This window comes from Ranitomeya variabilis, chromosome 6, assembly GCF_051348905.1.
Source record: "Ranitomeya variabilis isolate aRanVar5 chromosome 6, aRanVar5.hap1, whole genome shotgun sequence".
Taxonomy (NCBI): Eukaryota; Metazoa; Chordata; class Amphibia; order Anura; family Dendrobatidae; genus Ranitomeya; species Ranitomeya variabilis.
Window position 1 is genome coordinate 16,842,178 of NC_135237.1, and position 22,036 is coordinate 16,864,213.

At 50.1% G+C, this 22,036-nt stretch overlaps 1 protein-coding gene and 1 long non-coding RNA gene across 3 annotated transcripts in view; one reads left to right on the forward strand and one right to left on the reverse strand.

Moving 5' to 3' along the window:
* Positions 1 to 4,354, reverse strand: part of LOC143781371 (uncharacterized) — a 73,824-nt gene extending 69,470 nt beyond the window's left edge. For both annotated transcript variants that reach the window (XR_013216678.1, XR_013216677.1), the window contains exon 1: positions 4,223 to 4,354. This is a non-coding gene — a long non-coding RNA (uncharacterized LOC143781371). The remainder of the gene's footprint in view (positions 1 to 4,222) is intronic.
* A 108-nt stretch (positions 4,355 to 4,462) lies between these two features.
* The window catches only part of LOC143782222 (uncharacterized), a 72,069-nt gene continuing 54,495 nt past the window's right edge, over positions 4,463 to 22,036 (forward strand). Inside the window, exons 1-2 of the mRNA XM_077269432.1 lie at positions 4,463 to 4,654; positions 20,796 to 20,836. The gene's annotated coding sequence lies outside the window, so the exon portion shown is untranslated. The remainder of the gene's footprint in view (positions 4,655 to 20,795; positions 20,837 to 22,036) is intronic.

The following is a 22,036-nucleotide window of genomic DNA, read 5'->3' on the forward strand; positions in this document are numbered from 1 at the left end:
CCATATACAGCACCACCATAGCCCTAACGTCTTGTATATTATATATCCCTCATATACAGCACTGCCATAGCCCTAACGACCTGTATATTATATATCCCCCATATACAGCACCACCATAGCCCTAAGGTCCTGTATATTATATATCCCCCATATACAGCACCACCACAGCCCTAACGACCTGTATATTATATATCCCCCATATACAGCACCACCACAGCCCTAACAACCTGTATATTATATATCCCCCATATACAGCACCACCACAGCCCTAACGTCTTGTATATTATATATCCCCCATATACAGCACAGCCACAGCCCTAACGACCTGTATATTATATATCCCCCATATAAAGCACCACCACAGCCCTAACGACATGTATATTATATATCCCCCATATACAGCACTGCCATAGCCCTAACGACCTGTATATTATATTTCCCCCATATACAGCACTGCCATAGCCCTAACGACCTGTATATTATATATCCCCCATATACAGCACAGCCACAGCCCTAACGACCTGTATATTATATATCCCCCATATACAGCACCACCACAGCCCTAACGACATGAATATTATATATCCCCCATATACAGCACTGCCATAGCCCTAACGAGCTGTATATTATATATCCCCCATATACAGCACCACCACAGCCCTAACGACATGTATATTATATATCCCCCATATACAGCACTGCCATAGCCCTAACGACCTGTATATTATATATCCCCCATATACAGCACCACCATAGCCCTAAGGTCCTGTATATTATATATCCCCCATATACAGCACCACCACAGCCCTAACGTCTTGTATATTATATATCCCCCATATACAGCACCACCATAGCCCTAACGTCTTGTATATTATATATCCCTCATATACAGCACTGCCATAGCCCTAACGACCTGTATATTATATATCCCCCATATACAGCACCACCATAGCCCTAAGGTCCTGTATATTATATATCCCCCATATACAGCACCACCACAGCCCTAACGACCTGTATATTATATATCCCCCATATACAGCACCACCACAGCCCTAACAACCTGTATATTATATATCCCCCATATACAGCACCACCACAGCCCTAACGTCTTGTATATTATATATCCCCCATATACAGCACAGCCACAGCCCTAACGACCTGTATATTATATATCCCCCATATAAAGCACCACCACAGCCCTAACGACATGTATATTATATATCCCCCATATACAGCACTGCCATAGCCCTAACGACCTGTATATTATATATCCCCCATATACAGCACCACCACAGCCCTAACGACATGTATATTATATATCCCCCATATACAGCACTGCCATAGCCCTAACGACCTGTATATTATATATCCCTCATATACAGCACTGCCATAGCCCTAACGACCTGTATATTATATATCCCCCATATACAGCACCACCATAGCCCTAAGGTCCTGTATATTATATATCCCCCATATACAGCACCACCACAGCCCTAACGTCTTGTATATTATATATCCCTCATATACAGCACTGCCATAGCCCTAACGACCTGTATATTATATATCCCCCATATACAGCACCGCCACAGCCCTAACGACCTGTATAATATATATCCCCCATATACAGCACTGCCATAGCCCTAACGTCTTGTATATTATATATCCCTCATATACAGCACTGCCATAGCCCTAACGACCTGTATATTATATATCCCCCATATACAGCACCACCATAGCCCTAAGGTCCTGTATATTATATATCCCCCATATACAGCACCACCACAGCCCTAACGACCTGTATATTATATATCCCCCATATACAGCACTGCCATAGCCCTAACGACCTGTATATTATATATCCCCCATATACAGCACCACCACAGCCCTAACAACCTGTATATTATATATCCCCCATATACAGCACCACCACAGCCCTAACGACCTGTATATTATATATCCCCATATACAGCACAGCCACAGCCCTAACGACCTGTATATTATATATCCCCCATATACAGCACCACCACAGCCCTAACGACATGTATATTATATATCCCCCATATACAGCACTGCCATAGCCCTAACGTCTTGTATATTATATATCCCTCATATACAGCACTGCCATAGCCCTAACGACCTGTATATTATATATCCCCCATATACAGCACCACCATAGCCCTAAGGTCCTGTATATTATATATCCCCCATATACAGCACCACCACAGCCCTAACGACATGTATATTATATATCCCCCATATACAGCACTGCCATAGCCCTAACGACCTGTATATTATATTTCCCCCATATACAGCACTGCCATAGCCCTAACGACCTGTATATTATATATTCCCCATATACAGCACTGCCATAGCCCTATCGTGTTGTATATTATATATCCCCCATATACAGCACCGCCACAGCCCTAATGACATGTATATTATATATCCCCCATATACAGCACTGCCATAGCCCTAACGACCTGTATATTATATATCCCCCATATACAGCACCACCATAGCCCTAAGGTCCTGTATATTATATATCCCCCATATACAGCACCACCACAGCCCTAACGTCTTGTATATTATATATCCCCCATATACAGCACCACCATAGCCCTAACGACCTGTATATTATATATCCCCCATATACAGCACAGCCACAGCCCTAACGACCTGTATATTATATATCCCCCATATACAGCACCACCATAGCCCTAACGACCTGTATATTATATATCCCCCATATACAGCACAGCCACAGCCCTAACGACCTGTATATTATATATCCCCCATATACAGCACCACCACAGCCCTAACGACCTGTATATTATATATCCCCCATATACAGCACCACCACAGCCCTAACGACCTGTATATTATATATCCCCCATATACAGCACTGCCATAGCCCTAACGTCCTGTATATTATATATCCCCCATATACAGCACCACCACAGCCCTAACGACCTGTATATTATATATCCCCCATATACAGCACCACCACAGCCCTAACGACCTGTATATTATATATCCCCCATATACAGCACAGCCACAGCCCTAACGACCTGTATATTATATATCCCCCATATACAGCACCACCACAGCCCTAACGACATGTATATTATATATCCCCCATATACAGCACTGCCATAGCCCTAACGACCTGTATATTATATTTCCCCCATATACAGCACTGCCATAGCCCTAACGACCTGTATATTATATATTCCCCATATACAGCACTGCCATAGCCCTATCGTGTTGTATATTATATATCCCCCATATACAGCACCGCCACAGCCCTAATGACATGTATATTATATATCCCCCATATACAGCACTGCCATAGCCCTAACGACCTGTATATTATATATCCCCCATATACAGCACTGCCATAGCCCTAACGACCTGTATATTATATATCCCCCATATACAGCACTGCCACAGCCCTAACGACCTGTATATTATATATCCCCCATATACAGCACCACCACAGCCCTAACGACCTGTATATTATATTCCCCATATACAGCACCGTCAGGCCGACGTACCGACGCTAGCAGTGAATGCGCCGCACAACGGGGGCAGCGGATGCATTTTTCCAGCGCATCCGCCGCCCCATTGTGAGGTGCGGGTGGAGTTCCGGCCGCGCATGCGCGGTCGGAAATGGCGGTCCGCCACAATGGTTGCGACGTGTGGCAAAGCATCGCAATGCGACACTAATGCAAGTCTATGGAGAAAAAACACATCTTGCAAGCACTTTTGCAGGATGTGTTTATTCAACCTAACGACGCATAGCGACGTGCATTGCACGACGCTAGTGTGAAAGTAGCCGCGCGGAATGTCCGGGGCTCATGGCGTCACGCAGGTTTGCCACGGACACTGGTAACGGTTCATTACACGTCCCCTCCACACGTAGCGGCCCCGGAGCCGGGAGGATGTCTGTGTGTGTGTGTGTGAAGTGTGCACTGCACTGCTGCCCCTGACAGGAATCCAGCGGGAAATCCCGGGTGCCAGCCACGCCCTTTTCTCGTCATCCTATTGGCTAAACATGACGCATTCGCCTGTCAATCACGACTCCACCTTGATTCTGATTGGCTAATAACTCGCTGACTGGCGTTGCCCAAATTATGTGCTGAGGTACCAGCGCCAGACGGGGCGGGGCTCCAGGAGCCGTATTACGATCAACGCCGCAAATCTGCACATTCCACTATGTCACCTCTCGCGCTGACGCACTATTTATAAGCGCCGGATATTACTCCGCCGCTCCTACTGGCGGAAGGCGCCTGTATACGCCCTGCTCATTGGCTGCATCGTCCTGTCCGTTAGCCGCCTGTCTGGTAAGTCCCGCCTCTCTGCCAGCTGCGGCAGGGAGGATTTCAGCCGATCTTATTGGCGGTTCCTCAGACGCTGTGCAGCTCCTGGCCCCGCCCTTCGGCTCCATTGTGCTACACCATTGGCTGGGCCGCCCGGCTCTCGCTCCATCACTACTTGTGATTGGCTGGCCTGTCAGTCTGTCACTGACCTCGGTGAGGGGGAGCGGCCGGTCTCTGGAGGCTTCTGCGGGCTCTAACGGTGGCGGCCGGGTGTGAGGAGCCGAGATTTATCCCTGAGATTGTCCGTGCGGACGAGACCGGCGCCGGTGTCACTGGTAAGTGTCCGAGAGAGACTGTATCCGTCCTCCCTGCACCCACCGTCCATGCTTCACCACCCTGACCGGCTGCACCCAACGCCCTGCATTCTGGCTGACTGCTGAGGTGGTGAGACTGCCTGCCTCCCCCTCTATACTGGTCCTGGGGGGCTCTGACTGCTCCTATCCTGTTTATACTGGTCCTGGAGGGCTGGGACTGGCGGCCTCCCCTTCTATACTGGTCCTGGGGGGCTCTGACTGCTCCTATCCTGTCTATACTGGTCCTGGAGGGCTGGGACTGGCGGCCTCCCCTTCTATACTGGTCCTGGAGGGCTGGGACTGGCGGCCTCCCCCTCTGTACTGGTCCTGGAGGGCTGTGAGTGCTCCTCCTCCCCCTCTGTACTGGTCCTGGGGGGCTGTGAGTGCTCCTCCTCCCCCTCTGTACTGGTCCTGGGGGGCTGTGAGTGCTCCTCCTCCCCCTCTGTACTGGTCCTGGGGGGCTGTGAGTGCTCCTCCTCCCCCTCTGTACTGGTCCTGGGGGGCTGTGAGTGCTCCTCCTCCCCATCTATACTGGTCCTGGAGGGCTGTGACTGGCGGCCTCCCCATCTGTACTGGTCCTGGAGGGCTGTGACTGGCGGCCTCCCCATCTATACTGGTCCTGGAGGGCTGTGACTGGCGGCCTCCCCATCTATACTGGTCCTGGAGGGCTGTGACTGGCGGCCTCCCCATCTATACTGGTCCTGGAGGGCTGTGACTGGCGGCCTCCCCATCTATACTGGTCCTGGAGGGCTGTGACTGGCGGCCTCCCCATCTATACTGGTCCTGGAGGGCTGTGACTGGCGCCCCCCCCCCATTCTATACTGGTCCTGGAGGGCTGTGACTGGCACCCCCCCCATTCTATACTGGTCCTGGAGGGCTGTGACTGGCGCCCCCCCCCCCCCCCATTCTATACTGGTCCTGGAGGGCTGTGACTGGCGCCCCCCCCCCCCCATTCTATACTGGTCCTGGAGGGCTGTGACTGGCGCCCCCCCCCCCCCCATTCTATACTGGTCCTGGAGGGCTGTGACTGGCGGCCTCCCCTTCTATACTGGTCCCGGAGGGCTGGGACTGGCGGCCTCCCCCTCTGTACTGGTCCCGGGGGGCTGTGACTGCCTGCCTCCCCCTCTGTACTGGTCCCGGGGGGCTGTGACTGCCTGCCTCCCCCTCTGTACTGGTCCCGGGGGGCTGTGACTGCCTGCCTCCCCCTCTGTACTGGTCCCGGGGGGCTGTGACTGCCTGCCTCCCCCTCTGTACTGGTCCCGGGGGGCTGTGACTGCCTGCCTCCCCCTCTGTACTGGTCCCGGGGGGCTGTGACTGCCTGCCTCCCCCTCTGTACTGGTCCCGGGGGGCTGTGACTGCCTGCCTCCCCCTCTGTACTGGTCCCGGGGGGCTGTGACTGCCTGCCTCCCCCTCTGTACTGGTCCCGGGGGGCTGTGACTGCCTGCCTCCCCCTCTGTACTGGTCCCGGGGGGCTGTGACTGCCTGCCTCCCCCTCTGTACTGGTCCCGGGGGGCTGTGACTGCCTGCCTCCCCCTCTGTACTGGTCCCGGGGGGCTGTGACTGCCTGCCTCCCCCTCTGTACTGGTCCCGGGGGGCTGTGACTGCCTGCCTCCCCCTCTGTACTGGTCCCGGGGGGCTGTGACTGCCTGCCTCCCCCTCTGTACTGGTCCCGGGGGGCTGTGACTGCCTGCCTCCCCCTCTGTACTGGTCCCGGGGGGCTGTGACTGCCTGCCTCCCCCTCTGTACTGGTCCCGGGGGGCTGTGACTGCCTGCCTCCCCCTCTGTACTGGTCCCGGGGGGCTGTGACTGCCTGCCTCCCCCTCTGTACTGGTCCCGGGGGGCTGTGACTGCCTGCCTCCCCCTCTGTACTGGTCCCGGGGGGCTGTGACTGCCTGCCTCCCCCTCTGTACTGGTCCCGGGGGGCTGTGACTGCCTGCCTCCCCCTCTGTACTGGTCCCGGGGGGCTGTGACTGCCTGCCTCCCCCTCTGTACTGGTCCCGGGGGGCTGTGACTGCCTGCCTCCCCCTCTGTACTGGTCCCGGGGGGCTGTGACTGCCTGCCTCCCCCTCTGTACTGGTCCCGGGGGGCTGTGACTGCCTGCCCCCCCCTCTGTACTGGTCCCGGGGGGCTGTGACTGCTCATTCCCCCCCTCTGTACTGGTCCCGGGGGGCTGTGACTGCTCATTCCCCCCCTCTGCATTGGTCCTGGGGTCTGTGACTCTTGGTTTCTTTGTCCAGGGTCTTGAGGCCTCCACTCTGTTTACACCTCATGCCCTAAGTTTCGCAGCCGTTCTTGTGGCTTGTCAATGGCGTCCTGTAACGGGGGAGGGGGCGCTGTCATACCCCCTTCTTTGTCGAGTGCAGTGTACAGGCCGTATACTCCTGCATCTCGCCCTGTATGTGACCTGTACACTGCTGAGCATCTGTGCTGCTCGCCCCGTGTAACGCCTGTATACTGCACTTCTCATGTATGTGACGGGAGTGTGGAGTGGGAGCAGCGTAGGGTGCGGGGTGTCTGCAGACGCTTTATACAGTGGGCCACATATATACATACATGTGTACAGGCAGTATACTGACGGTGGCTGTGGGTTAGTGTATACATGGAGAGGCAGTGGTATACAGGCAGCAGAGTGTGATGTGTGGACACAGCGTAGTATACAGGAGGTGGGGATGGAGTGGGCGCAGTGTAGTATACAGGTGGCTGATGTGTACACAGTGTAGTATACAGGCGGCGGGGTGGGGATGGAGTGGGCGCAGTGTAGTATACAGGTGGCTGATGTGTACACAGTGTAGTATACAGGTGGCGGGGTGAAATGGTGGAGTGGGCACATAGTAATATACAGTGCATTTTACAGGCGGCAGTGTTGTACACAGGTGGCAGAGTGGAGACTGTGTAGGCACGACGTCCTGTCGGAGCAGAGTATCGTGCTTTGGCAAAACTAATTTTTATTTGGTCCTGTCGATAAAGCTTCATTGAATTGTATCCAGGCGTGTTATGGAGGAATGTAGGCCGTATACTCTTACCGTGTGTCACTGGCTGTTTACCTGCGGAGCGCGGGGTGAAGGAGCAAAGTTCGATGGATCCGATCCTCAGATTTGTAAGATGTCGCCTGTGATGAGGGTAATAACCAGTGCTGGAGGTGTGGTGATTGTAGAGGCTGCGCTCCTGTGCAGGGCTGCTTGATGTCTGGGTGCAGGGTATTAGCCCGTAGCGCAGTCGGCCGGGTCATACACTGTCGTGGCTCGTCTGTCTCATCACGTTTACAGAGAAATCTACATCTGAGAAAAAATGGCCGCTTGAGCGTGTGACAGACAGAGCTGAATGACGACCATTTCTTCCCAGCAGCTGCTGGTCTATAACAGTTAACCGGACCAGTGGCCGCTTTACTGCTGCCCAGCATAGAGGATCAGCTGTGGTTTTTTTCTAGGTGGGAGTGAAAGTCTGACCCTTAAAGGGGTTGTCCACGCATACCTTCCTGCCTCATATGATACAAAGTGTACAGAGATGCAGCTGCACACAAGGTTGTGGCTTGGACCTGGTGACTGCCCAAACATTCAGCAGCCAAACAATGGGAAGAGTGTAGATATTTTTGCACAATAATTAAAACTGTATTAAAGCAACAACGTAATCTCTGAGGGTCAGTGGGGGTCTCACTGCCAGACGCCCCCATCGCTATGACCTTGTTTAAGTAGAAATATGTAGATGAGGTCGAGCCGTTGCTCGGTCAGATCCGCCCATCATACTCATAATTTCTGCTGTGACGGGCTTTATAAGCACCTTATGGGGAATCCTGGCCGCTGCAGGGGCACACGAGGACAGGCGGCTGCCAATCCTGCTACCATCACCAGACCTGTGATTAGTGGCCGGCGTGCACAGCCTGCAGCCGTGGCCATGAGCTTGGGCTCTGTGCAGCCGTCCATTGACACTTCTGTATGAGGAGTGAAGATCTGTGTGATGCACTCAGTACTACTCCACCAGTACTTGAATAATGTGCAAGTTTTTACCTTCAAACGGGCAACAAAATACCTCTGTATAATATTGGATGCCATGTTGTGTGCTGTACATCGGGCTCTGACGGTGCAGCTCTGCTCACACCTTATATTACTGATTCACATATATGGCCACGTGCAGGAGGATGCATTCTCACGGCCAGTGCAGCTCTTCACAGGAGCCCTGTGTTTGGTGCCAGGAGCTGATTCACATCCCGTCAGGACCAGTTTTCCTGCATTACACCTGCCTGAGTGCAGCCTGAGGCTTCTGGTGCATCAGCTGCGTAGAAATCCATACCATCATACCGCACCTCTGATCTCATTCATGTACAACCTTGTGGCATGGAGCATTGATTGCTGTGTTCTGCCATTTATTTTCTTCTATTTGTTTGTGGGAAGTAATGGAGTCCTGGAGCGGGGCACCATGTGGCGGCACACAGGGCTCCTCCGTCTGCAAGTTGTGGATCGGTACCGATTGCGTGTGCTGTATCGAGTTGTCTGGTTGCTGGGTGTGAAGTAGTTAATGGCTGCCATTTCCACACTTGGCACGTGCCATCCTTGTACCTCTCCTTCTGCTCCTCTTGCTGTCTTGCAGCTCTGACATAACAAAAAGTTAATTTCTTTGGTTAGAAAAATAGTTTAGCGATGCAGGATAAGGGGGGGAGAGCTATACTTCCTAAATAGGGAACTAACATCGAGCCGACCCCACGTAAGTGTCTGGAGATCACAAGGCTCGTGTGCGGATATTGCCCCCCCGCGATGTCGTTAGTGTACAGCCCCCCCATACACTTCAGACAGCGGTGTTATTGGGCAGTAATCTCGGCCGACTCTCCCATACACGGGAACTCTCGCTCTGCCGGACTCTTTATTCTGAGTCATTGCCAGACATCTGTTATCTCATAGAGAGCAAAACGCTCGTCGGACCCTTTTCTTCCCCTGTTGGAGGCCACGGTGGTCTTCCTCTGTTGGAGGGCACGGTGGTCCCATGTAGCGCAGGCTGTCTGCTGTGTATTCTTGTACCAGTATTGGGAATGAGATTCAGTTATATTGATTTCCACGCTGCAGAAAGAAACGTGGCAGAAATTTGCCTCCTTTGCAGATTTGAAGCCCTCAGCAAGTCGATCTATCCTGCAGGCGTCCGTGCCTGTTTCACTCGCTGCAGTGTGAAAAGTTTTGTGAAGTTTGCTCCCTCTCTGCAGACTTTTCACACTGTGCACTGCAACGTTTGCTCCTTTCCTGCAGCAAAATCCTCTGCAGGTTTTCCACATGGAATATGTCACTTAGGGATGTAATCTAAAGGGGTTTCCTCCCTCCAATGTGCAAACCGAAGTCTGGTAGCAAAAAAGCCAAAATAAAATAAACCTTGTTGCAAATACGTCATCTTTTCTGTGCATTTTGCATTTCAAAGGGATGAAATCTGCAGCGTAACAAGGACGCCATTGGCATGTTTAATGGATTGCATTGCAGATTTTCTCTTTGGAAAATCTCAAATTGATGCCGGAGCTCTTGGACTTCCCATCCCCTTGATTGGTGAGGTCCGGCCTGTGGGACCTCACTATTAATGAGAACAAAGGGACAGATAAATCTGTTCAATTAAAGGGGTCAGCCACAGTTCCCTGCACGGCGTGTCTATGGACCACTGGGGTCGACCCTTCATTCATGTAGGGGCCATGTAATATCTTAGGTCCTGGTGGCAGCCACTTGTCTCATTTTTCCTCATGAGATGATTCCTTTCATTGTAACCTGGGGTGACAGTTGTGTTTGCTCTTATTGGCTCAAGGACAGTCCTTTCCCCTCTCCTCGCTCGGTGGCGTCTGTATATGACCTGTCGCTGATATGGTGCCGGCATTGTGTGCCTAATTATCTGGAGAGACCAGCAGCAGCGAGGCGGCTCTGCTCCATCAGCCGCCGTATCCTCAGTGCAGACATCCATTTTTAATGAGTTGTGGTTATTAATAGTTGATTATGATGTGTAATATGGGCAGAGGCATAAAATCGAAGCAAACCCTGTAATGCAGCCCTGGATCTGCTCCAGGAGGCCGTGAACACTGCCGCCTTGGTTATTTCCTGTCTGGTACGTAATGCATTTATCTTCCCCTTTTTTTTTTTTTCCTGATATATACTCCCAGCACGGCTGTGATGCTTTATTCATCCTGAACCACCTGTTGCATGGACTATTAGATCTACAGGTATATCTGACTTCTGGTCGTGACCCTGTGGACGCTGGACTCCTGACTATTAATGGTTGTCTTCGTGGTCCGCACCTTGCATCCTTGTGGGATATTACTGCCCCTTGCGATGCAATGATAGTGTGACTGCGCTAGAATCTCTCTACGTGGGACCGAAGTGCAATGTTGTGGTGTTTTTGTTGTTTTTTTTGTGCAGAAAATCCACAGCAAAATCTGTTCCAAATTGTGCATTTTTATGGCAAGTTTTATATTGCTCTTTGCTGGATTTTCCGCTTCTCACGGTGCAGTTACTGCAAAGTGCATTGGAAATCTGCACTGCAGATTTACCACGGTATATATATATATATATATATATATATATATATATATATATATATATATATATATATATATATATATATATATATATATATATTTTGTTTTCTATGCAGAATGTGGGAAATCTACAGCATGTTTGCTTTTTGTGAACGTTCCTTTACCCGGATTATTTTGGGTAAAAAAAGGGAAGAGGTTTTTTTTGTTTTGTTTTTTTATCTTGCATATTGCAGGTCCACAAAGCGCCTTAGATTCTGTAATATTAGGTGCTTTCCACACCTGAGGCCACCCCCGGCCCGGTGAGAGGTGACGTGTGCCGTGTGGATGGCCTGGTGTGCCATCGCTTTCCATGTGACATTTGCCGTGTTCTGCTAGCAGCACAGGGGGCGCTCGGCTCAGGGCTCCTCTTTGTTGCTGATGATGACACATGGCTTCCAGCTCCAGGCGTGGCCGGCCGCCTTCTGTTCATTCTGTCTGGGATGAGGCGGCTATTGGCAGGGTACAGCGGTGGTCAGGAGGAGATAGCTGTGACATGACATCAGAGGAGCCGAATACGGAGGAGGGAGAACGCTGCAGGCTCCGCCGGCCTGGACACTGCAGGGCTGCAATAGCTTTGTATTCCTTTGTCTTTAATTTGGGTCCTCGGGGAACTGTGTGACCCGGGTGCAGGGGGCAATGGTGACAATGTGTATCAATACCAGGCTGGTGAGGAGCTCTAGACATCGGGGCTATGCCAACACTTCCTGTCCGGGCTTCGGTCACTCCGGCTTCTTTTTAGGAATATTGTGTGGCATGAAATCACAATCTCACAAATAATGTTCAGGATGTTGGCAGAAAGCTGCCATGCTCCGACCCATTTCTGTGGTGACAGCTGCGCTCCGTCCACCCCGTTCCATCGTGGCCGCTGTGCTCCGACAGTTCCATTGCTGCTGTACCAGGCGATACTCGCTGTCTCCCATCTTTTGATTGGCTCACGGCTTTTCTATCTCCCGCCAGTATAGTGTGTAGTCACAGCCTATGCTCCTCCAGACTGATGCCACCACCTTGGCACATGTATCCAGCTTCAGCCAGAAACAACCCCCCCAAAGCTAACAGTGCATTGTTGGAAGTATTTTCCCCAGGCCGAGCCCCATCACATTGGACTTCTTGAGACCCCCTGTGGTGACAGCTCTACCCATCCGTACAATGGGACTAGTGATTGAGGCCCCTGAGACGAGTAATGGAGTGATCGCTTTTTCAGATTACCAGTCTAGTGTTTGGCCTTAGGGTACTGTCTCACAGTGGCACTTTTGTCGCTACGACGGTACGATCCGTGACGTTCCAGCGATATCCATACGATATCGCTGTGTCTGACACGCAGCAGCGATCAGGGATCCTGCTGAGAATCGTACGTCGTAGCAGATCGTTTGGAACTTTCTTTCGTCGCTGGATCTCCCGCTGTCATCGTTGGATCGGTGTGTGTGACACCGATCTAACGATGCGTTCGCTTGTAACCAGGGTAAACATCAGGTTACTAAGCGCAGGGCCGCGCTTAGTAACCCGATGTTTACCGTGGTTACCAGCGTAAAAGTAAAAAAACAAAAAAAAAAAACACTACATACTCACATTCCGGTGTCCGTCAGGTCCCTTGCCGTCTGCTTCCCGCTCTGACTGACTCCCGGCCGTAAAGTGAGAGCAGATCACAGCGGTGACGTCACTGCTGTGCTGTGCTTTCACTTTACGGCCGACACTCAGTCAGAGCGGGAAGCAGACGGCAAGGGACCTGACGGACACCGGAATGTGAGTATGTAGTGTTTTTTTTTGTTTGTTTTTTTTTTTACTTTTACGATGGTAACCAGGGTAAACATCGGGTAGCGCGGCCCTGCACTTTGTAACCCGATGTTTACCCTGGTTACCCGGGGCCTTCGGCATCATTGGTCGCTGGAGAGCTGTCTGTGTGACAGCTCCCCAGCGACCACACAACGACTTTCCAACGATCACGGCCAGGTCGTATCGCTGGTCGTGATCGTTGTAAAGTTGCAGAGTGTGACAGTACCCTTAGGTATGAATAAGATCCAGCCTGCACGTCTTCCTCTGCTTGCTGTTACTGAATGGAAACATCGATTCTGAGGTTGACCTGACGAGCATGCAAATCTCTAAATAGATGACAATAAGGTTTACGTAACCGGTGCTCTGTGCTGGGAACAGTCTGTATCCCTTAGTCGTGGACTCCGCTCTACATCAATTGGTCCAATAGTCTTTATTCCGTGGGCAGCTCCTGACAGTGGGTATTTGCCATTCCGCGTGCTGGCCACGCCCCACAATCCGTGCTGCGTGCTGGCCACACCCCACAATCCGTGCCGTTTTGGAGATCCTCTGATTTTGTCGCCTTGTATATGTTCTCAGATCCTTGCACTTGCTCACTTTTCCTGCTTGCTCTCTTTTCCTGCTTGCTCTCTTTTCCTGCTTGCTCTCCTGCAGGCACCATTGTAATCGATGTTGCATGTCCTGTGGATGGGGCCGATGTTCTTTCTGGTCGCGGTCTCACCCCCTGGTGTGTATGCAGTGAGGTTTCTGGGTGGATTTTGGCCGGCCCAGTGTAGTAATCCTCTGTAATTTGTCCGTGTTTATAGGGGATTTACGCTCTCTTGTTCCACCACCCATAAACCCGCGCTGTCACCTTCTCAAAGCTGCAGTTTTATTTTACTGCCTTATAACTATAACCTGTCAGGTGACTCCGGCTCCGCGTATGGCTGGTGTACATGATCACGTGGGGTCATTTTCGCCATGATTTGTTGCTAGGGGGGCTCCTTTTCCATTCTGGGCTGTGATTAAAGCACCAATAACAGGGTCACCTCCTCCCCAACTCCCTAACCCCAGGTCATTGTGGGGCAGGGATGTGGGGGGTGAGGGGACACGTCTCCTGTTGTAGTCCGGTCTTTCATTGATCTTTTTTGGTCTGTGCTTCCAGCAGTGATCAGTGACTCTTATCTGCGCTGTCTATTGGAGTGTAGTCTAAAGTCTAGTGCTGCATCCATCCCTCATGCTTTACAGTGCAGCTTCACTCAAGGTGGACGTGAATAGGTGCAGCAATACATTTCTGCACTTTGGGGTAGTTAATGGAGGACCCTAGTTAAAAGCCCCCTGTGGTATGCATCAGGTGTTTTGCACGAATCCTGTACATCATGGCACGCACCATGATTGATCGAGCTGCGGCGGGCACTTGTGTTGTCTGGGGTTCCCCTTTGTCTGTCGTTTTCTTTAGCTGGGTGTCTGGGAAAGCTGGGTGGTCTCCTTTAGTACAGGATCTGGTGCTGCGTGCCGTTCAGCCCCTCTATGGCGGCACTTTTTAGGTTACGTTCCCGCAGGAAGTTCCTGGAAGGTTTGTGGTTTGCATCTGGGCCGATTCCCACCTGAAGTTAATGGAGCGTGACGGATTTCGTAGACGCGCCTGTGTCCCAGAATCAATGGTAACAAGTCGCAGCACGGCCATCTCCTCTAGCGACCGTCAATGGAAACCTGCTGGACGAGCCGGCCGTGTCCCGGGCGCGTTGTTCCTCCGGTCGTGCTGTCCATCTTCTGTCCCACGTTTCCATTTACTGAGTTGGCTCTATTTCTGCCTTTGGGGGGCTCGTCTCACAGCAGCACATGATCTAATATGACAAGAGGTGGGGGGTGCACACTGATAGTTCGTAATGGGACCGGCTGCTTCCCTCTTGCTTTACACTGCAACTTTGCTACTTTAGGCCACAGTCTTGGCCAGTTGCTCAGGCTTTAGGTTTTGTTGTTTTCGCAAGGATTTGTGGTGAGGAGTTCTGCCTGCTGTCCAGAAAAGACTTAAGGTGCTGATTTTGCTTTTCCACCATGCTTTACATTGCAGTACTTCTTGCTCAGGTTCGCTGCTGTATCTAATAAGGCTAGGGTTGTTACAAGCTGCAGTGCAGACAACTAAATCCTCTGGATGAAGATTATTGCTTAATTGCTTCACTTAAAGCAAGGAGAAGCCTTGTTAAAGGGGTTTTGTAAGAGACTGTAATGACCTGTCAGTCAGAATCCACAATGAGTATCCAGCATTTCCATAAGGGGGCTTTCACACTATTTGCCACATTCAGTGGTCCCGTCAGGGCTTGCTTCGGAGCTGATTTTGGGTGTATGCGCCGATGGGGCCATTGACTATAATAGCGCAGACACAATCATCGAATCACCGCATACACCCAAACCCGTTTTTTGGGGGGTTTGAATGTAAACTGCTGCGGGACCACTGAAAGTGGCAAAGAATGCAGTGTAGAGGGTCTTGGTGATTTTAGGTGACTGTTCAGAACACACTGTCATGGGAGCACATGAGGAACATGATTTCTGGCCTTGTATTTTGCATTTTCACCAGTTTTTCCCTTCTTCATGCTCTGTACGTAATATTTAGTAGTCACTGAGCTGGTGGATGGAGACTAACTGTCATGTCCCTCATACAGACTCGAGGGATTCCTGCTCTCCCTTCTCTACGTAGCGGCATAGATCAAATTATACAGCATCACTGAGCAGTGCAGCTGTGAATCCACCAATTGGGTGAGATAAAACACTTATTAAAGAGGTTGGCCACTACTTTTACATTGATGACCTATCCTTAGGATAGGTCATCAATGTCTCATCGGCCGGGGTCTGACAGCCGGCGTCCATGCCCATCAGCTGTTATCGGTGTTGGCTACCTGCCAGAAGTACTCGCTTGTGGAACTGGCTGGGCTTGGTACTACACATCCACCTCAAATCAATAGGAGACGAAAGTATAGACCCATGCGGCAGCCACGATCTGAAGACTGCCAGCTCCGCAAGTAAGTACTTGCTGCCACCGACACCAGTAACAGCTGATGGAGGCAGTGTCGGAACCCGGCAGATCAGACATGGGTCATTAGTGTAAAAGTAGTGGACAAACTCTTTAATAAAAGCAGCAGCATGGAGGACATACAGCAGTACTGAGCAGTGTAGCTGTGAATTCAGGACTTGCATGAAGTGAAACACTTAATAAACAGCTGCACAATGGGCCTGCTTGTTTCTACCCCCATCCTGTCTCCTTAAACTGCAAAATAGTTAGCTGTATGTAATCTGGTCCCTCAGTAAACTGGCAGCCCGGCTCTCTGCTTCACAATGATTCCGCTTTTGACAGGCGACCGTCCCTGTAATCGCAGCCTTTCTTGCACCTGCTGTGTGGCCTGTCGCTGGGCAGTGCGGGCTTACACTGGAGGCTGAGGATCATGCTCCCTGTCATCCATCTTGGTGTTAATGCTAATGTCACGTGTAGGCTCCTGCAGCTCCCAGTGATTCTGCCGTTCTCAGAAATTCCTCACATTTCTCTGCTGTGGGACGGACTGGAGATTGCAGAGTGGGAAGGTGGAAAATCTGCTGCGTATCCAGAGTAAACCGCGAAAACCCAGACAGTGCGGCCTGGTGACTGTCCGGCTAGTAAACGGGCACTCGAGCCAAGGGGGCATCGTAAAGGGTGTGGGGGTGATATCACAGGGTTCTGCCAAACATGTCGGTCGGGGTCACCCTCTGCCTCCTCCTTCTTGTCTGTAACTACTGTATGTTTGGATCTTACTAGAAATCTCCTGTGAATCCGCCGCGCCCCTATCGAGGAAGCTTGTGTCCGGTGAGCACGATGGAGACATGTTAAAATTAACTCCCGATTGGTGGGGTCTGATGGAGATTCCCATCGATTGTCTGCAGGGGTACTTTTGTCCCCCAATAGAGCGGAGTAACAGTGCGCACACTCAACCACCTCTTAATTCATTTTCTACATGGTCTCCTAATCTAGAACTTCTCCTAATTCTGTAAATAGGTGAAAACGTGTTTCCATAATGCGCTGTTGGGATTGGTTGTTGCCAATCTTCACCTCTGAAGTGGCGAACCCTAACTGATTGCCAGAAAAGGGGGCCCTCAATGCCCTGTGTGAATAAAGCTTAGGTCCTGCCGCCCCCTCATTGGAGCCAGAGCCCATCGTATGCGGACCGCTGCCTGCAACGTGTTTTGGAGCCGGAGTTCTCCTGATCGGGAGCTGATGCATTCGACTTCAATGATGGATTGTAGCAAACTATCCGCAGGGCTAAGTTACAGCAGTTCTCTATTTTCAGGAAGGCAAAGCTCCTCGTAGTCACGGACAGCAAGCAGAAGCGCCACATTTATACAGAATACGAGGTTAGAAATCATTTGTATCTGGGATTGTGGAGGTTTATATGGAGGTTGTGGAGGCTGACGAGACGCTCTGCACAGGCTGAAGTCACTGGGATTGTGGAGGTTGTGGAGGCTGACGAGATGCTCTGCACAGGCTGAAGTCACTGGGATTGTGGAGGTTCATATGGAGGTTGTGGAGGTTGAGACGCTCTGCACAGGCTGAAGTCACTGGGATTGTGGAGGTTCATATGGAGGTTATGGAGGCTGACGAGACGCTCTGCACAGGGTGAAGTCACTGGGATTGTGGAGGTTTATATGGAGGTTGTGGAGGCTGACGAGATGCTCTGCACAGGGTGAAGTCACTGGGATTGTGGAGGTTTATATGGAGGTTATGGAGGCTGGCGAGATGCTCTGCACAGGATGAAGTCACTGGGATTGTGGAGGTTTATATGGAGGTTGTGGAGGCTGACGAGATGCTCTGCACAGGGTGAAGTCACTGGGATTGTGGAGGCTGGCGAGATGCTCTGCACAGGGTGAAGTCACTGGGATTGTGGAGGTTTATATGGAGGTTGTGGAGGCTGACGAGATGCTCTGCACAGGGTGAAGTCACTGGGATTGTGGAGGTTTATATGGAGGTTGTGGAGGCTGACGAGATGCTCTGCACAGGGTGAAGTCACTGGGATTGTGGAGGTTTATATGGAGGTTGTGGAGGCTGACGAGATGCTCTGCACAGGGTGAAGTCACTGGGATTGTGGAGGTTTATATGGAGGTTATGGAGGCTGGCGAGATGCTCTGCACAGGATGAAGTCACTGGGATTGTGGAGGTTTATATGGAGGTTGTGGAGGCTGACGAGATGCTCTGCACAGGGTGAAGTCACTGGGATTGTGGAGGCTGGCGAGATGCTCTGCACAGGGTGAAGTCACTGGGATTGTGGAGGTTTATATGGAGGTTGTGGAGGCTGACGAGATGCTCTGCACAGGGTGAAGTCACTGGGATTGTGGAGGTTTATATGGAGGTTGTGGAGGCTGACGAGATGCTCTGCACAGGGTGAAGTCACTGGGATTGTGGAGGTTTATATGGAGGTTGTGGAGGCTGACGAGATGCTCTGCACAGGATGAAGTCACTGGGATTGTGGAGGTTTATATGGAGGTTGTGGAGGCTGACGAGATGCTCTGCACAGGATGAAGTCACTGGGATTGTGGAGGTTTATATGGAGGTTGTGGAGGCTGACGAGATGCTCTGCACAGGGTGAAGTCACTGGGATTGTAGAGGTTTATATGGAGGTTATGGAGGCTGACGAGATGCTCTGCACAGGGTGAAGTCACTGGGATTGTGGAGGTTTATATGGAGGTTGTGGAGGCTGACGAGATGCTCTGCACAGGGTGAAGTCACTGGGATTGTGGAGGTTTATATGGAGGTTGTGGAGGCTGACGAGATGCTCTGCACAGGGTGAAGTCACTGGGATTGTGGAGGTTTATATGGAGGTTGTGGAGGCTGACGAGATGCTCTGCACAGGGTGAAGTCACTGGGATTGTAGAGGTTTATATGGAGGTTATGGAGGCTGACGAGATGCTCTGCACAGGGTGAAGTCACTGGGATTGTGGAGGTTTATATGGAGGTTGTGGAGGCTGACGAGATGCTCTGCACAGGATGAAGTCACTGGGATTGTGGAGGTTTATATGGAGGTTGTGGAGGCTGACGAGATGCTCTGCGCAGGGTGAAGTCACTGGGATTGTGCAATGCTGAAGGCATTTCCCTAACAATGGCCGTCTGACTGCAGTTTTGGCCGCGCAGTCAGCGACCGCCGAGCAGAGAGACGGCTTTTGTGTTGTATTTATTTGGAATGCTTCATTAATACTATGGAAACCTCTGCGCAAAAGATGTCATTCACTGGTGAGCGGCCGCATTCAGCACACAGCCTCCACGGAAGAAGCTGCTGCCCATGACTTCATGCACCTTACTTTAACAACTGGGACATTATTAAAAGTTCGAGAATGGCTCTGGAGTTCTTCTTTTTTTTTTTTTTAAAATAAAGTGGATATAAAGTCTACACACCCCTGTTAAATGCCCAGTTTTTGTCATGTAAAAGAAACCTTTCAGAAGATTTTCTTCCTCGTAGTGTCATTAGCTCCAGCAGAAAATAAAATATAACTTTTTATATGACATAATTTACAAAGCCTATTGGCTAATCAGCGATACAAACAACCACAATAGAACTGTTGATCTTTTCCCGCTCCACAGCTGTCAGATTGCGGGTCACCTCCGGTGTACGGCGTCCTCTTCAGGTCACCGTAGATTGTCACTTGGATTTAGGTCTGGGCTCGGCCATTCTACAACTTCCATCTTCTGGGAAAGCCGTTTTTTTGCACATCTGGAGGATACTTGGGGTAGTTGTTGTGCTGAAATGTGAATTTCTTTTAAGCTTTTTAGCAAAGGTTTAAAAGTTTTGTTGCAAAATTGATTGATATTTGGACTAGTAATAATTTGTTCCCCTCGACTAAAGCTCCTGTTACAGCTGCCAAAAAATAGTTCCTAAGCACAATGCTGCTCCCACCATGCCTCACTATAGGGATGGTGATTTTCTGGTAATGCGCTTTCCACCTTTTGGAATTATGGCCAAAAAGCTCTGCCAGTGTCTGCTAAGACATAAATTTTCTCACCGGCGTTTAGCAGATTTAGGAGATTGTCACATGCAGGACACACCCAGAACTTACCAGAAATTCCTGCAGCTCCTTTAATGTTGCCGTCGGCCTCTTGGCAGCCTCTCTGGACAACTTTTTCTTGTTTTTTGAGCAGTTTTTGAGTAATGTCCAGTTCTTGGTAATGTAACTGCTGTGCCAAATGTAAATCCTTCTTCTAGACGTCTTCAGTGTCGATGGTAGATCTAATGCCTGGGATTTTTGTTTTGTTTTTTGGACTTTCTGACAACTCTCCACAATGAGATAGATCCTTTTGCTGTGTTGTCAGCTGTCTATGGACCAGATAATCTTGTAGAACAGTGACACTTTGTATGAGAATCAGAATTGCTGTTAATGATGGCCGCCATGCACAGAGGGTGTTCACACTTGTACAACCAAAATAATTTATTTTTATTTTCTTTCTCCAAATGATTTTTTTTTTCAATGCATTTGTTCACATTATGGGCAACATTAAAGGTAGAAAAAGTTCTGAAATGTTTCTTCTTGGTAGGATTTTTACGATTTTGTAAACTTTTTATATCCACTGTATAATCTATATAGAAGTTTTTCTAAACCAGCGTGCCAGAATCTAGAAATAGTATTAATTTTGCAAAGATCGGCAAGATCAAAGCAAGGAATCTGAGATTGATGGCTCGTCCACAGGAAAGGTTGGGATGCCGAGCAGTGACGCGTTCCTCAGGACCAGACGTGGGGCTTCACTTCTCTACGACTCTTGGTTTCTGTAATGTCTCCTTTATGTGATCGTCTGATTCTGTGTTCATAAGTAACCTGCGTTTCTTTACTTTTCAGAGAACCTGTAAGAGGGTGAAGACGGGACCCCTGCAGAACAGGTACAGAATCTACAGCGTGTGACCTGTGCACAAGGCCCCCGAATCTCACACTGACACTGGAGATCGACTTCTTAATCTTTGTAGACCATAAGTTATTTGTGATGATGTTATAATGTAACGCTAGGATATAACATAGTGGTCGGGGGTCCTACATCCGGGACTGCAATCAGTTTGCCTGTTTACCTGCACCACATGAACTGTCCAGGGATTTCCATCACAGTCCCCTGCCATCTAGGTACTGTTCTATCCTGTGTGTATGAACTGCATGTGTCACCGGAGTTCTGTTAGTAAATCAAGAGGCTCAGGTTATGCAGAAATATACAATAGCTCCTATCCTGGTAGTGGTGCGCTGCGGTGCACGGAAATATGGACTTATACTTTGCATTATGCATCCTAAATTATACCCCAGAGCTGCACTCACTATTCTGCTGGTGCAGTCACTGTATACACTATATTACTGATCCTGAGTAACTTCCTGCATTATACTCCAGAGCTGCACTCACTATTCTGCTGGTACAGTCACGGTGTACATACATTACTGATCCTGAGTTACATCCTGCATTATACCCCAGAGCTGCACTCACTATTCTGCTGGTGCAGTCACTGTGTACATACATTACATTACTGACCCTGAGTTACATCCTGCATTATACTCCAGAGCTGCACTCACTATTCTGCTGGTACAGTCACGGTGTACATACATTACTGATCCTGAGTTACATCCTGCATTATACCCCAGAGCTGCACTCACTATTCTGCTGGTGCAGTCACTGTGTACATACTTTACATTACTGACCCTGAGTTACATCCTGTATTATACTCCAGAGCTGCACTCACTATTCTGCTGGTGCAGTCACTGTGTACTTACATTACATTACTGATCCTGAGTTACATCCTGTATTATACCCCAGAGCTGCACTCACGATTCTGCTGGTGCAGTCACTGTGTACATACATTACATTACTGATCCTGAGTTACATCCTGTATTATACTCCAGAGCTGCACTCACTATTCTGCTGGTGCAGTCACTGTGTACTTGCATTACATTACTGATCCTGAGTTACATCCTGTATTATACTCCAGAGCTGCACTCACTATTCTGCTGGTGCAGTCACTGTGTACATACATTACATTACTGATCCTGAGTTACCTCCTGTATTATACTCCAGAGCTGCACTCATTATTCTGCTGGTGCAGTCA